The sequence below is a fragment of the Periplaneta americana genome, chromosome 12 (genome assembly GCF_040183065.1).
Source record: "Periplaneta americana isolate PAMFEO1 chromosome 12, P.americana_PAMFEO1_priV1, whole genome shotgun sequence".
NCBI classification, from domain to species: domain Eukaryota; kingdom Metazoa; phylum Arthropoda; class Insecta; order Blattodea; family Blattidae; genus Periplaneta; species Periplaneta americana.
In genome coordinates, this window is record NC_091128.1 from 46,914,258 (window position 1) to 46,929,307 (window position 15,050).

At 34.7% G+C, this 15,050-nt stretch overlaps 1 protein-coding gene across 1 annotated transcript in view; it reads left to right on the forward strand.

Annotated features, from left to right (window-relative positions):
• Nucleotides 1–5,142: 5,142 nt before the first annotated feature.
• LOC138710380 (protein THEM6) overlaps nt 5,143–15,050 on the forward strand; it is a 54,097-nt gene continuing 44,189 nt past the window's right edge. The window contains exon 1 of the mRNA XM_069841260.1: nt 5,143–5,261. The gene's annotated coding sequence lies outside the window, so the exon portion shown is untranslated. The remainder of the gene's footprint in view (nt 5,262–15,050) is intronic.

Here is a 15,050-nt window from a genome sequence, read left to right on the forward strand (position 1 = left end):
GTCATATAATGTTTTTTCATGGGGATATGACTGACGTCCTATATATAGGACACTGAAAATCTCGGATACTATCAACATAAAAAATTTAAAAACAGCTTTGTTATGTTATATAAAATACAATTAAATAATTTATACAAAAAAATCGTATTTTTTTAACAAAAAAATAATTGTTTTATCTGGGTTAAGTGACCGTAACGTATGTGGCATATTTAATTTAAAAGGTTAAAGCGCATAATCTAAAAACAGAATACGTTTCGAAATGTAGCTGGATGGAACGTTATGTATAAAGAATCACAGTTGCATAGTTTTTAAAATTGTGACCAACAATTTATTTTCGTAACTCTCGTAACTTATGTGACATACAATTTACAATTCATTTTTATATTTTCAGATATGCCTAGTAATATAATAAAATAAGTATATATACATTTCAATCATAAGATACATCTGTTTTGCAAATGTTTATTTGCTATATGAATATGGAATATATTAACGTTTTCACCTTATTGGGCATCATCAGATATAATAAAATATGTAATCTGAACCTTGATCAAATTGAGCAAATAACAAATGAGCAATGTATTATACATGGTGTTGGATCTTCATGAGCTTTATGTATAAAAGTATAAATAAAATGAAGGATAATTAATTTCAATGTGATGCAAATTTTTAAAATTGAAATTGAAATTGATTGTGTATACATATAACTCATGTTACAGTATGAATACAAATTAATCAATTAGAATTATACGATTATCAATGATGTTAAAAATTTATGAATAAAATGAATGAATATATTAGCTTAAAAATTAATTTAAATTCACATTCTTCGAACAATGTGAATTTTAATTAATTTTAAGCTAATACATTCATTTTATTCATAATTTTTTAACATCATTGATAATCGTATAATTCTAATTGATTAATTTGTATTCATACTGTAACATGAGTTATATGTATACACAATCAATTTCAATTTCAATTTTAAAAGTTTGCATCACAATGAAATTAATTATCCTTCATTTTATTTATACTTTTATACATAAAGCTCATGAAGATCCAACACCATGTATAATACATTGCTCATTTGTTATTTGCTCAATTTGATCAAGGTTCAGATTACATATTTTATTATATCTGATGATGCCCAATAAGGTGAAAACGTTAATATATTCCATATTCATATAGCAAATAAACATTTGCAAAACAGATGTATCTTATGATTAAAATGTATATATACTTATTTTATTATATGACATACAATTTGCATACTCACTCATATGTAGCAACTGCAGATAGTCAACACAATAAACTTCACAACACAGTGTAACTATCCCAGTAGCGCCAAAACATAACAGAGATGTGTAGTTGTATCAAATTATAACAACCCGAGATATCTGTTATATACATAATTAACTACGTAGTAACATAAGTGACACCACAAACTGGGGACAAAATAGAAGACTTGTAAAAACTTAATAATATGGATAAAAATAAAACTGTTTAACGTAATAGTAATAATGAATTTCTGAAGTTACAGATTACATAAACATGTTTTCCAAATGAAAACAAATTTACAATCGCAAATTGCCTTCAATATGTATAATGTGCCAGGGACATGTAACTTATGTGACATTTTTTGTTTATTTTTAGTCAAAATGACAATATAGACCAATATATTTCTTCTTTTCATTGTAGCAGAGCATTTTATGACATTATTGATCGTATTTAGTAAAGAATTACACATGACAGACAAATATTACAAATGTCAGCGTTAGGGGACATAGGCTGCTCAAGTTAAATGGGAATCACCCTATAATCAAATCATGACGAAGATAAAATATTTCCAAATCGAAAGTTGCTTCACAATTAGAATCTGCAGAATGCTTTTAAAAATGTAGATACTACATTAAGCATAGCTTGATGATATAATATAAAAAGCTTTTGTTTCTATAAAACTTCAGATGAAATAATTAATTGTCGTGCGTGACACTTGTAGTGCAGTATTGTATGTATGATGTATTTATTAACACTACAATTTATTGGGTATACACCCGGTGACAGTGTGTAAAACAATCAGACCTTCATCTAGTAATTTACCTTGGTCAGGAGACGGTATAGCAAAGAAGAATAAGAAGAAGGACCTTGACGCCATATATAAACATGAAAAAATGTTATTCATTCGGATTGTGTGCAGCAGGAAAAAATATGCAAAAAGCAGATCCTAGAAACATGTACAGTAAATGCTCGTAAAATTAGAGGCAACTGTTAAGGTGTTAGTAGCCTATATACAGTCACGAAGCTTGAGTTATGAGGGTGCTAGGAACAATAGACTGTGCCGGTACTATTCGCATTGTCTGTAATGGGGCGATATTAGCAATCCTAGTGGTTAGCAACTATCTATGGATGCATATTTACTACATATTGAGCTTCGTGACTGTATATACTAGACAAGGCATGTCAAAAATTAGACTCTAAATGTGCAATTTTGTGCGGTCTGTGCAGACTGCATCATTCAAGCGTTACTCTCATCCTTTCTTAGCTGGAGGGGTGTACAGTAATCTATTCTGCGCTTCTAGGGTTGGATTAAATAGACATTTGGACATTAAAAACACACTTAGCAGAAGGAAAAAAACGCGATTATTATCAGTGTCTATATTTGACAATTGTAATACAAGAAACATTAGGCTTACTAGTTATACTTCACAAAGTAGTGGTTTGTAAAGCATACTATTATTAATATGATTTTTATATAGTATTTGAAGAAAAACATTTTGTAGTAATTTCACAACAACAAAAAACGAACAAGTAATTCATTTTACGTAGTAGGTACTAATTATTTTAAAGTAGTACACCCTACTCTTTCATTGTTCATCGAGCATTATTATTTATTGGGACCATTGGTACAAATGTTGAAGAAAATATTATACTCCCAATTAACTTCACGCAGTAGGTCATTGTGAAGTTTTCAAACTGAAATAATTTCCTTGCTGTATGTCAATATAAATTAACATTAATATTAATAAATGATATAAATTGGGCTTAGAATTTAAATTCACATATAGTTTATTTGGAAAACGTTGAGCGCAAGTATCGACAAGTTGGAAGCGTTACTGAAAGAAATTAAAAGTGCGGTTCACAAGCTGTGAAGCGACGATATTCTATTTATGTCAGGTTTAAAGGTTTGTTAATGTAAGTATATTAGCATAATATAGGGACGTGACATGGAAAATTTGCCATTATATATTTTTCCAGAACATTTTTCCGCATTGCAAATAGTTGCTTTCTTCGCTCCATACAATCTCAAGAACCTCATATGTATTCCTCACTATATTCTCACCACTTACCAGCTTATGAAATGAAAGTCATAAGTCGTCTAATCTTTGATGGCTGTGTTAGTACAGACTCCAAAACAACGCCATTGTCAAGTTCGTTTTGCCGTGAGAGTACTGATTAAGAAATAAGCGCTGGCAATGTCATATTTTGAGAACTTTACTAATCTGATCTAAACTGTCACATGTCGACATGGGCTGATGAAAGCCTTTCATTATAAAATAAATACTGTTGGCTGAGGAAAACATTATAACAATTACGTTATATGATTCATACTTTATTTTCTCCGTTATCTGTGAACTCCTCACTTTATTTATCATAACTCATTCACAGACACAGCCAAATCAGCACCCGTACTGAAACCGTTACTGAAACAAAAGCTGATATGCTGTTGCAGGTCTGTGTAGCCCTGTCGCGCTCCCCTCCAAGGCGATTCACTCCCTCCAGGTAGGGGAATAGAGAATGCACATTGCACAGAGACTACTGCACAATGTGCGCGACTGCACAATGTGCAGGGTTTTGGTATGCCTGTACTAGACTGTGGTGTTACGATCACTTTATCTGACCCCAAAAAGAGAGTGGAGTTTTCGTGACAATCCAGAACTTATACCATACAGCTACAAATTGCGAATGGCGTAGATATGGGAACACATCTTCATACAGATAAGACCGCAGCAACAATGACTAATTTTATTGCTGAAGAATGACTTTTAAAATTGGTTATTTTTTTTTAAATCGACTGATTTTTTTTTTCCCATTTCTGTGGATGAGTAACCAATAGGTTTTCTGAAAAACATTTGATTTTATATGTTACATATGTGAACGAAGAAAATAACGCATGCTGCTGTTTCTATAAACTAGTACCTGTGGAAAATGCTGATGCAAAGTCCCTTGAAGAAAAAATTATCCAAGCTTTCTCAGAAGACGGCATAGGTGTGGAAATGCTTAAAGAAAAGCGTGTAGGATTTGGTTCAGATGGAGCGGCAGTGTTTACTGGTAAAAAAGAAGGTGTTACAGCTAGAATTAGGAGAAACATATCTCCACACCTGATTGGTGTACATTGTATGGCTCATAGGATGGACCTTGTTTCTGAACAAGTTTTTAGTGACGTCAATGCTGTTCATAACTTTGAATGCTTGCTAGTTGAATTTTATAAAATTTTCAGTAAACCACATACCTACAGCTGCAAAACTTAAAAACATTGCGGCGGCAATAGGCATCACGGGTTATCTGAAAGATGGATTTCTAGTGGGAAGGATGCTTTGTTGGCAGTGTTCGGAGATTATCGTTGTATCATGCCGTTCCTAAACTTAGAATCTGAAAGCCGTGAATTAAGTAGAGATCGTTGTAAATTGGCAGGGCCTTATAAAAAGCTTTCACTGAGAAAAATATTCTATTGCTGGGTTTCTTATTAGATATATCATGTGGTCTGTCTCTAATTAGTACAACAATGCAAAAAGAGTCTGTTTCTTACAGTGAAACAGAAAATAAAATTAATTCTGCAACACAAACTCCCTCCTGCCCACTACCGTAGCGGAATTTCAGGGGTTCCCTAGCGGATTTCGTGTAGCTGGAGTTGGGCACACTGAATGTCAGCCATATTTTAAGGATCCTGTAGCGTTCAACGAGTTAGAAAGTTCTCTTTCTAACTCGTTGGTAGCGTTGCCTACGCTATTATACAAGGCCTCTGTATCGTCGCAGGCGTCGTTTGCGGGTCGTTACAGTCGTAGTAGTTCCAACTCCGCCGCTAGTTGGCAGTCAATTACACAATCATTTACACAGAATTTACATTGGTTGTATAGGGGAATTGGCATATTAAATTGTGATATTGGTTTAGATAAAGCGGGAAAGAGCTTGTGAAAAGTGTTTTTATATGTACAGTGAATTTTTTTGTTAATATAAGGCAATGTAATTGTGATTTATAGAAGGTAAGCGTATATGATAGCACAGTTTTATCCAGGGTGCGAATTAAGATTTCTGATGAGGAGGGGATAGAATCCTAGATAGAGAATACCACACATAAAATTATTATTATTATTATTATTATTATTATTATTATTATTATTATTATTATTATTGCTACTGTTGTTGGCATTACTGTGATGAAATATAAAGCAAATATTGGAAGTAACAATAATAAATTAATGAATAACACCTGGCTCACACTTTGAAAATGAGAATGAGTTAAGATAAGATGTATAATTCCTAAGTTATTGATTGTTGTCAGATCAATATTATTATCTTTGCTTACTTTCTATTTTATAAAGTAAACTCGTATTAAAACAATTATATTTTGTAGGGGGATATAAGTTATCCCTGGCAGGGATGTTAATATGAATTTATGAGAGGGGGATAACTTTCCAACAGGGGGGAAATCCCCCATCCCGCCGTTCATTCGTACCCTGGTTTTATCTGAAACTGAAAGATAACGTCGCATCATTTTACTTTAGGAACTTAATCAGTATTGCAGCGTCACATTACGTTTGGATGTGCTGTTCCTGAATATGGAAGAAAGGTGGACGTCAGTTCGTTACATGTTGCCTGTTAACATGTACAGCATGACCAATTGATCCTAATCAGTGGCGTATGCTGAACCTGGAGTATGAGTGTTCTGTTAAAAATATATAATTGGTCTATAGTCGCACGAGTGTAGTAGAAATTTCAAATCCATTAACTACTCGTGCTACGTGAGTAAATAAAACCATCTGCTGTTCTATCAGCACTAACATCTACAAAGCCAAAGAATCTTTCATAGACATAGCGGAGAACTGTACATAGTTAAGATTTGTTTTCAATATCAGGAGTTTCATAAAATATTATAGCTACAAATGAAACTGAGTTAATTTCATTTTTTATTCTTCTTTTTCTACATCAGAAATAGCTTTTATGGTATCATTTTGAATCAATAGGGAAGTTCCTGGAAACACTGTGAAAGAATTTAAATGGTTTTCTAAAAGTAAACCATATTTTTTAACGCATTCAAAAATTCTAAAAAATGTATTTTGTTCAAATAACAATCTGATTCGTCATGTCCCCATAGAGGGAGCTCCTGGTTAGCTAGAAGACAAATAGCGTCAATGATTCGTATTAATACAGCTCTATTTTTCTTTACCCCTTCGTTGTATTTATTGCTATTAGTTCTTCGTTGATCATCAAGTAAAGTATCAATTCACTTGAATAATTTCAAGGGAAAAATTGTTCCCAGGCCGGGTATCGATCTCGGGACCCTTCGCTTAGCGTACGAATGCTCTCCCGACTGAGCTACCCTAGGAACCATACACGACACTCACAATTCTTCCCTTTATATCCACACAACTCATCCCCATTTAATACTTCTTACCCTTCTTCCAAATTTTCCTGTAGAGTGTCTCTTTTCGGCACACTAATCACTGGTTGAAAATGATTGCTATAGATGTATAATTTTTTATTTTTAATAAAATCATTGATATTGACCTTCCAATGAGTCATTTTAGAGTCACTAAACTTGTAATAATAGGACCTGCAGTACATTTCATTACAGATTAACTGGCATTTGAAATTAGTGCAAGTGCTCGTCCATTTATTTAAATTTAAGATGTCAGACATGCAATAATGTGTATCTTTTTATGTAATATTATATATTTTGTGATGTTTTATTTATTTTTCCAAGTTATAGATGCAGTGAACATGTAGTTATAGTTGTTTGACACCAATCGCGCTAGTGATGCTCAGGTAACATGTTGTCATAGCCATATTAAGCAGTGACGTGCAGTCCACCCAAGCAATCCAAGTACGGCTTGGGCAGCACTGATTGATTATAAGAATCACGATATCTACATAAATCCATGATTAAACTTTCTGTTTATTTAATCATAAAGTCCTGAAACGTTTCTAAATACGTTTTGTTAATTGTAAGTCGCGTGATGAGGCACGTACAATGCACATACTGCGGCCCCGAGCGTGCCAGCAGTGCAGAATGCAGGTTAGCATGGACGTTACCATGACAACCCACGTCATCATAACTTCTAACCAATGAGGGACGCCTCACGAGACTAGTAAATGCATAATACCCCAAGCAGTCGGTAGCCTGCCTGGGCTGGCTGTCGCGAAGTCGAATGAGTGTAAAACGTACTGTTTCTCTCGCGTTTGTTTGTATCGGTACTTTGTAGTTACATTGTGTACGTGTATATAAGTGCAATAAAAAGTTTTGATTATGTCTGTTGATAATAATTTAATTCAGCAACAGAAGCTAAATACAGTGATTTAACTAAAGCAATACGGGATCATGATGTTGCTATTGCACATATTCGTGCTTCTAACGCACTCGCGACTTTTGGAACTGTGCATATTGAAACTGAACAAAGTGACCAAACACAACAAAGTTTTATTCTACATAACGAAAAGGTAACACGCAATAGAGACATTCTGAAAAGGCTCATAAACGCCATTTGTTTACTTGCAAAACTGGAACTTTCATTTAGAGGAAACGGTAAGTGGAAAATGTGCAACAACCGCGGTAATTATTTAGAACTTTTGAACTACACCGCCCAGTACGACCCTCTTCTAAAAAATCATTCGGAGACATCTACAGTATTCAAATATGTATCAAATCGTATTCAAAATGATTTAATTGAATCTGTTGGCAGTGCACTTAATAAGGAAATTACAGAAATCTGATTTTTTTGCCATATTAGCTGATGAGACAACTGACGTCACGAATAAATCACAATTTTCTCTCATTTATCGATATACGATTGAAGGAAGGGTGGTAGAGCGGTTTGTGTGCCTCCGTGATGTAAGTGAGGACAAAACAGCGGCAGCACATTCTGATCTCATTTTTAAGACATATTCAAGACTTTTGAAACTGCAGTAAGAAACTTGTCGCACAGAGCTACGATGGAAGTGCAGTGATGGCCTCTTCATTACTTGGTGTCAAGCTAATATTAAGGCGCCTTTACCGCAAGTTCTCTTTGTTCACCGCTATGCACACTGTTTAAATTTAGCACTGCCCCAAAGTGCTTCAAGTATTCCTGAATGCCGTATATTTTTTGCTACTCTTTCTGGGCTTGCAGTGTTTTTCTCCAAATCATCAAAGCGCACAAAATTTCTTCATGAATTTCTGGGTCGATGATTACCACATGTTTCCCCAAGAAGATGGAATAACTCGTCACGACTTACCAATACTTAAAGTAGTCTTTTATAATATTATTTTTAATTTTAGGCAGTAGTTGCAGTAGGCCTAATCTTATAGATTTTGTAAAAAAAAATGGTACCAAATAGGCCTATCAATGTATTTTTATAATTAGTAATATTATAAGTATTTTAATCAAATATAAATAGTAATAAGGAAAAGAAAACTTGACTACGCAGCTGCTTGGGTAATCTGTTGGACCACCGCACGTCACTGTTAATATTAGTGTTAGCTTTGTCTTCTTGTATTGTTACATTATACTTTCCTGTAACACAATACAATCAAAAGGAGTGACGAGGATTTGAACCTGAACTATTAACATCTAAATTCCGACGTTCTACCGACTGACCCACGAGAATACAAGTAAAGAAGCATATGCGGAAAAATTGGTCCAATCCCCCTCCAAGACGTCATGATGATTTGTGAGAGCTCGTCCAGGATACCTGGGATGCCGTGGCTGAGAACAGTCGCTATTTGAAAAGACTAGTCAATCCCATGTCCACTCGACTCCAAGATATGATCGAGATAGGAGGAAGATGGATTAAATATTGAATCGTGGCTTTTTGTTTTGTTTTTTTGTTTTTGTTTTTTTTTTTTTTTTAACTTTTACCTGTTTGAGTTTTCGAAGGCAAACGCCAGTAAGTTTGTTTTGTTTATGCCACAAAGATATTTTTGTTGAGAATAAAATCGTTCTTTCTTTTCATTTGTAGCTATAACGTCATAATAAGTAGTGCTAAAGTCATGACATAAGACATTCATGAACCTGTTATTAATTACTAAAACGATAGTCATATAAAAACAGGAGCAGTTATAGTTTCTGTCTCTCTCTTAAAAAAAAAACAACAACATACACAGCACTAGGTTACGTTCGAACGCATGACCTCATGAATACCAGCCCGGAACGCTAGCACTACGCTAAAATAGTAATATGCAAAACACTTCAATTATAACTGTAGATACCAGGCCACGTGATTCAACAACATGTACGGTAACATCCGAATTGTAGCGGAAATACCCGAAAGGAACTATGTTTTTAGAGAGCAGTCACTTTTTCTTTTGACAGCTGTACACACATTTTCGAAATGAATTACGAGTGGAATTAGATGTTTTTCCCTATCCCTGTATTCTGTAAATGAAAAGACGGGTGTTTGTGTAGTTATAGAACTTCAAACATTGAAAATGCCTTAGACTACAGTAGGATTTTTTTTTTTTTTTTCGATTTTCTTGAATTTTACACAACTCTCTGGAAAAATCCATTTTCCCTTCCGGTTTTATTTGTGTAATGCATGTCTGCAGCATCCTTATGTGCCATTAATGCAGTATGTTTCTTGTGTATAGGATTATTCAAAAGTAAGTTACGTCTTGAAATAGATATAACATTTTTTTTTTTTAATTAACGTACAACTTACACAAAATGGTAACACATTTGTATGTATCGAACAATGGGGTTTGTTCATTTATCACAATTATTTGTTTTGATTAATATGGTAACAGGTTTTGTTTATAATTTATCAAAAGTAAATTTACTTCTTATTGAATTTTTAAATCACTATCACTGGCTGTGTTTTAAAATGGTTTTGACTTTACCTCTGCATATGCATACACTAGTTAAGCGATTGTTACATAACACGTTTGGTAATCGCATAACAAGCAGATATTTTCCTAACACTTGGCCAGCGCGTTCCCCTGATATCAATTAAGCAGGTTTTTGGCTGTGGGGTTATTTAAAAGACCGAGTTTTTTAAACTAATCCCAGGACTACCGACGAAATAAAATATGCAATTTCGCAACAAATTGAAGATATTGCACCAGATCTATTAGTAAATGCTGTTCATAACATAGAAGAAAGATTGTTGCTTGTTTTTTATTTTATTTTATTGGGTTATTTTACGACGCTGTATCAACATCTCAGGTTATTTAACGTCTGAAAGAGTCTGAAAGAAATGAAGGTGATACTGCCGGTGAAATGAGTCCAGGGTCCAGCACCGAAAGTTACCCAGCATTTGCTCGTATTGGGTTGAGAGAAAACCCCGGAAAAAACCTCAACCAGGTAACTTGCCCTCACCGGGATTCGAATCCGGGCCACCTGGTTTCGTGGCCAGACGCGCTGACCGTTACTCCACAGATGTGGACTTGTTGCTTGTTGAAGGACATAATAGCGGACATATTCAACATTAAACTGAATCAAATAAGCCCCGTATCTTTATGAGTATAAGTGTGTTCTTGTCTTGTGTAGGCCTATTTCTTAATTCTTTAAAAAGTTATGGCGACGTCAAAATGTAACTTACTTTTATGCTCGACCATGCCGAAATGTAGTAATTATACACCTGGTAGCAGCCCTTTAATGGACTTCATTAAAGTACACCTATTCATTAAAGTTCAGGTTTTCCACCAATCAGAAAGCACCATTGTAGCAATATGAAAGCGCAAGCATCGATTATTCTCGGATATGCAATCGAAAGACAACTAGCGAAACGTCACGGAGGCTGGAAATCCAATACTGTCGTAGAAGGTTATGTTCTGTTACTGTAATAATTAGCGTTAATTGTAAATAATATTCAAATAAATTCAATTTGTCATCTCATTTTTCAATGTCTAATTTAATTTCTATGTTATATCAAGATAAATGTTTATTTTACTCTCTAGATTATATCAAGGTCAATGTGGACATCTGTTTCTCGGAAAAAATCAATACTTTCGCGTCTGTGCACATCTCACAATTTACGAGCTATTGCAAGTTAGAAATATGGTCGAGCATAAAAAGTCGTATGGAACTTGCCTATAATGGTAATTAAGACTCTCGTATGAAAATTATGAAACTCGCTTGCGCTCGTTTCATAAACATACTCGCGTCTTAATTACTATCATTATAAGCTCGTTGCATAATGTACTATTAAATAACCTGATATATATTAGGATTACAATGGGCCTATATATTTGCGTTTTCGTCCTTTTGTAACTGAAAAACAGCCTTTGCACTGAATTGCTTACTGTCCATTTCCTTCACAATATTTTACTTAATATTTATTCCTTGCAGCATAGGCTATTGTTTCCGCTGTATGCACTGAACGACCGAACTCCCGGTACCTTAAGGTAACTGTAATCGGTGGTTGTCTTATGCCTAGTATAAACAGGGACTGCTTGACGTAGACCAGTGTCACAACCAGGGTGCGAATTAACGAGGGGGATGGGGGAATTTCTCCCCTGTTGGAAAGTTATCCCCCTCTCATAAAGTCATATTAACATCCCCCTCACAAAATATACCGGTAATTGTTTTAATATGAGTATAGCTGCTTTATAAAGTACAGGGACATAATTTTATTTTTACTAACATTTCTAATATTAACCTGCCTATACCTTTGGATTAACGGTTGAGAACTGGAAACACCGTTGCTACATCCTTCCACGACTGGAGTTCGATGATACTGGCGTAAAATTACAAACAAATCGGTATAGGAAGGAAGAAAAGTAGTTCATCCATTTACGTAAACTAGGAAATATCGCGATTTTGAGTTTGATAATTCTCATTAGGTTTTTGTTTAATCAAAGTATAGTACTGTATTCACAATGAGTTTTCTACTCACGAACTGAGCTGTCCATGCGGACGTATTCATTATATAGTGTATATATAATACTGTTTACAGCACATTAGCGTACAATATAGTGAATGAAGTTATATTGAAAAATAATCATAATATGGATATTTAAACACATTTTTGAAATTGGTGGCTGTTCATTTCGTTACAAGCTTCAGTTTTTTGTGAATATTGTCGCACTATAGACTGTTGTACCTAATTCCAATTAGGCTACCAGTTTCGTCCTTCGTACTAGTAACTCATGTTGAAATAATTCTGTACCTACTCTATAAAAGAGTACCTTAAGTACTATAAATTAAATCTTCACTTCTGCCCGATCCGAAAAGATAAAACTACTCAGACATGCTATCTACTGTCCGTTTAAGTGGTTTTGTCTCAGGGTCGTAGAAAAGGGGGAAATCACGTGACAGTTAATTACTTAACGAGGCCCTTTTAAGTTATTTTAAACAGTTGTATAATATTACGTAGACGTCCAATTCCTAACAGAAATTAATGTTTTCAGAAAACAGCTAAGACAGTCCAGCCACTAGTCTTTACAGAGGGGCGAGCAGAAGCGGTTGGGAGGAAAACCGGGATGCGACGTAAGCAAACGGACGACAGTACGTGTGCGAAAATAGGATCCAATATTGAAAGCTCTTTCGTCACTGGAAAACGGGAATGTATTTCTGGAACGTACTATACTCACTAACTCAGTACTGTTTATTATGACCGTAAGGCAACTTTGACTGCATACGCGGCCTTGGTTCTGTGTGGAAGACGGTTGAAAGAGTACTAGTAAAGGGGGTGGGAATGAAGTACATTCAAAAACTCAGGTACAATAAAAACTGAAGTAAAAATAAAATGATGTCCCTGTATAAAGTAAGCAAAGAATATAATATTGATGTATTATCATCACCGGCAAGCTGACAACAATCAATAACTTAGGAATTACACATCTTATCTTAAGCCTGAATATAATTATTATTATGATCAAGATGCAAGACAAGCAACTCAGTGCGACCAAGCGTTGAGCCGTATCGAATGCGGTTGAGGTCGATTGTCGCCCTGTTGTCATCAATTTGTGGTATTAACATAAAAGGAGTAATTCAATACGTAAATAAGTTTAGTTCGGAGAAATTCCGATATGGTTGGACGCTTGTACTGTTTAGCACGCCTCACTGTGAACTTAACCACGCTATTGTATGCATTGTAATGAATTTATGGTATGTGAATTAATGATGGGAAATGAGTCCAACGCCAACAAGGTAGTTATACAGAATTCTATTCCCCCCCATCAGAAACCTTAATTCGCACCCTGGTCACAAACCTATGCGCACATAACTTGTTTGTTTGTTTAGGTTCCGAAACCGCCAACCTTGTTGATAACCTACTCGTTCGTTTGAAATAAAAAATGTAGCTTTAAAAACTATATGACTTACAAAAATAGTGCCTAACGGAAAATTTATCGGAGTGAAAGTGAATAAATAAACATGTGATTCAGTGACTAATGGAGAAATAGGGGATAAGAGTGATGACAGAAGTGAGGAGAGATAGAAGTGATTGTAAATTAGAGATGAAAGTGAATGATTATGATTAAGTAGTGCTAGTAAAAGTTAGTTTAAAATTAAGGAAATTTTAGACGATAGGAAGTACTTCAATATAAGTAAACAATAAAAGTTATGAAGTGTTCACTAGATAGAAAGGAACATGTTAAGATGACAGGTTAGAGAGCAAATTGAGGGTATATATTATATAATAGGGGTAGCAAAGATAAAATAAGATGACTGTACACGTCGATGAAAGTTTGCATGTGTTTTGTAATTAGAAGAGATGTGGTGGCGAACCATTATTAAAGAAGAGCTGTAGAAATAAATACATTATATCATATGACAACGGTTAATTAGAAAAAAAAACTGAGACTTTGAAATAGCGTTTGTGAGAAATACGTATTTCTAGTTGTGTCACTTTTGAAGCGGGAGTACGATAACACTACTCGCGTTTCATGGTTCATAATTTGATGCCCTTCCAAGTGCAGAAGCATAGAGGAATCAAGAAGCAGTTATGACCGCTTGTAGGATATATATTTTTACTCATTTGGTCCCAGCTTCGATTCTAAGGAATATGCTCACCTTAAATCAGCCGTGGCGAAAATGTGATCGTGCGCTGAGCCACTGTGTAACCTGCAACGTGCATAGCACCTATTGAGGGAGGCGGACACCCGAAGGGGAAGTGAAGCAACTGTCTGACTTATTAACGGATTTTCATTTTCTTTACGTCAAGCACTTAAATGTAATTTTATACAATACAAGGCTACAAACTAATGTTTAGTACGTGTAACGAAGAAAGAAATGAATAAGAAAACAGGACACATGATCACAACCTAAAATTTACTGTCTTCAGAATGTCTCTGCGACGGAGTTTCAAAATCAGGAATTATGTCACTTACTGCCAGTCGTAGTTGATCACGAAGGTATTGTCTGTCAGTCGTGATCTAAATTTAGTTTTTACTACGTATTTTCATTGTTGAAAATAATTTTTCACAAACGTAAGTTGTAGTGAACATAGCTTCAAGAGAGCAAGCGAAAGAACGAAGCTTCGGATATTTATTTTTTGGCAAAGATTTGAAAAGTTCAATATTTGTCAAGTCCTTACATCTAGCTTTCATTTAACATCGCATTGTAAATCTGAAAGTTTAAATTGAAGATCTAGCCGCATTATTCGTACATCTGCTGAAAAAGGATCGACGTACAGAGATGATGATGATGATGATGATGATCATAATAATACTAATAATAATAATAATAATAATAATAATAATAATAATACTTACTTACTTACAAATGACTTTTAAGGAACCCGTAGGTTCATTGCCGCCCTCACATAAGCCCGCCATTGGTCGCTACCCTGAGCAAGATTAATCCATTCTCTATCATCATATCCCACCTCCCTCAAATCCATTTTAATATTATCTT